The sequence below is a fragment of the Nelumbo lutea genome, chromosome 4, assembly GCF_056320005.1.
Source record: "Nelumbo lutea isolate HS-2025 chromosome 4, American lotus-T2T, whole genome shotgun sequence".
In the NCBI taxonomy this organism is placed as follows: Eukaryota; Viridiplantae; Streptophyta; class Magnoliopsida; order Proteales; family Nelumbonaceae; genus Nelumbo; species Nelumbo lutea.
In genome coordinates this window covers 64,364,697-64,366,834 of record NC_142687.1, presented here as the reverse complement: position 1 = coordinate 64,366,834, position 2,138 = coordinate 64,364,697, and the positions used below count along the sequence as shown (strand labels likewise).

The 2,138-nt window shown below is 34.9% G+C and overlaps 1 non-coding gene across 1 annotated transcript; it reads right to left on the bottom strand.

The window, feature by feature from the left end:
* Positions 1 to 979: 979 nt before the first annotated feature.
* Positions 980 to 1,086, bottom strand: LOC148860878 (small nucleolar RNA R71). Its single transcript, XR_016095268.1, has one exon. It is a non-coding gene; the product is annotated as a small nucleolar RNA R71 (small nucleolar RNA).
* Between the last annotated feature and the right edge of the window lie 1,052 nt (positions 1,087 to 2,138).

Here is a 2,138-nt window from a genome sequence, read left to right as displayed (position 1 = left end):
CATCAATATTCATTACATTGGTTAGGTGGACCTAAAGTCCTAGCGATTTCATCATTTGCATATTCGATTAGTGATCACCCTTGTTTTTATTTTCTTTGTTCCATTTTTATTTTCAGTAGTTCTTGCTCAATCCAAAATTTTGATTGTCCAAATAATTAGGGAAAACTGTGATTCGAATACTTATTTTGTTAAATCCCCATGGGAACAATATTATTATACTAGTTGATAACTAGTGCACTTGCTAGGGTTATATATTTATAGCTATCAAGTTTTTGGCGCCATTGTCGGGGATTTAATCCTAAAATAAATTAGAATTTGTTAACCTTGATTAATTTGGAATTTTTATTTATGTTATTATTTTTATTGTTATTCTATTTTCCTATTTCTTTTTATTTCTGTTATTATTTTTATTTTTATTTGTTTGTTCAAATTCTTGTTAGTTCAGAATTACTAGTGCATGACATGCACTAGACAGGAAGGATTAGCAGAATTCGATCCTGTGATTGAAAGAACCCTTCGCTTGTTACAAAGGGCCAACAAAGGAAAAGCAAGAGAAGAGGTTGTTATTTGCGAACCAACCATAGAGATAGAAGGAGAGATGGCAGAAGGAAATCGCTCCCTCTTGGACTATGCTTGTCCAATCATTGATGGGGCAAAATCCAGCATTTGCAAGCCTACCATCCATGCCAATAATTTTAAAATAAAGCCTGCAATAATTCAAATGATCCAAACTAGTATTCAGTTTAGTGGGTTACCAAGTGATGACCCTAATGCACACATTGTTAACTTCCTTGAAATATGTTATACATTTAAACACAATGGAGTTAGTGATGATGCAATTAGGTTAAGATTATTTCTTTTTTCATTGCATGATAGAGCTAAAGATTGGCTCAACTCAATTCCTGTAGGAAGCATCACCACTTGGAATGATTTAACCTAGAAATTTTTGGCTAAATATTTCCCACCCTCCAAAACAGCAAAATTAATTTATGATATTACCACTTTTGTTGAATTTGAGAGGGAATCCTTGTATGAAGCATGGGAACGATTCAAGGAAATGCTTAGGAAGTGTCCTCACCATGGGATACCAACTTGGTGACAGATTCAAACTTTTTGCAATGGTATTAACCCCTCTAATCAATCTATTATTGATGCAGCCGTAGGTGGTATGATCATGAGGAAAACACCGAAGGAAGCTTATGACCTAATAGAGGAGATGGTGTCAAACAGCTACCAGTGGAACAATGATCGAACCAATCAGAGGGGAGTACACCATATCGATTCCCTTGCAGCCATATTGCTAGTCTGAAGGCTAAATTAGATAAGCAATTTGAAAAATTTTTAGAAGTTTTCAAAAAAATTCATATTAACCTTCATCTTCTTGATGTTTTGTCACAGGTGCCGAAGTATGCCAAATTCCTGAAAGAGGTAATGTCCAACAAAAGAAAGTGGGTGGATGGTGAGATGGTAAAACTAAATGAAGAATGTTAAGCAATTCTTCAAAAGAAATTGCCCCCAAAGCTTAAGGATCCAGGGAGTTTTTCTATACCTTATTCAATTTTTGAAAAACTTGGACTGCATGAACTAACATCTACAACTACTAGCCTGCAATTAGCTAATAGAAGCATTAAATATCCTAGGGGAATAGTAGAAGATGTTTTGGTCAAAGTGGGAAATTTTATTATTCCTGTTGATTTCATTGTATTGGATATGGAGGAAGATAGGACAATGCCGTTGATTCTAGGGAGACTTTTCTTGCTACTGATGATGCTTTAATTGATGTGCAAAAAGGTCTATTTACCCTTAGAATCAATGGTGAAGAAGTGGTGTTCAATGTATTTAAAAGCATGGAACATCCCAATACAATTGAACATGAAATTTATGCAATCGATAGCATTGATGTTGGTGCAACCGAAGTAGGCACATCTAAATCAGAAGACGTGCTGAAAGTTGCACTTAACAATAGTCCTAATCAATTGCAACAAGCAGAGCAGAAGTTTATATTGAAATCAGAATTGCAAAATTTAACTTCTGAGCCAGATTCTTTTGAAATTACAATTCATAATGCATCTTTACCTCTATCTCACACAAAACCCCTCCCATCTATTGTGCAGGTCCCTATTCTAGGTTTAAACCCA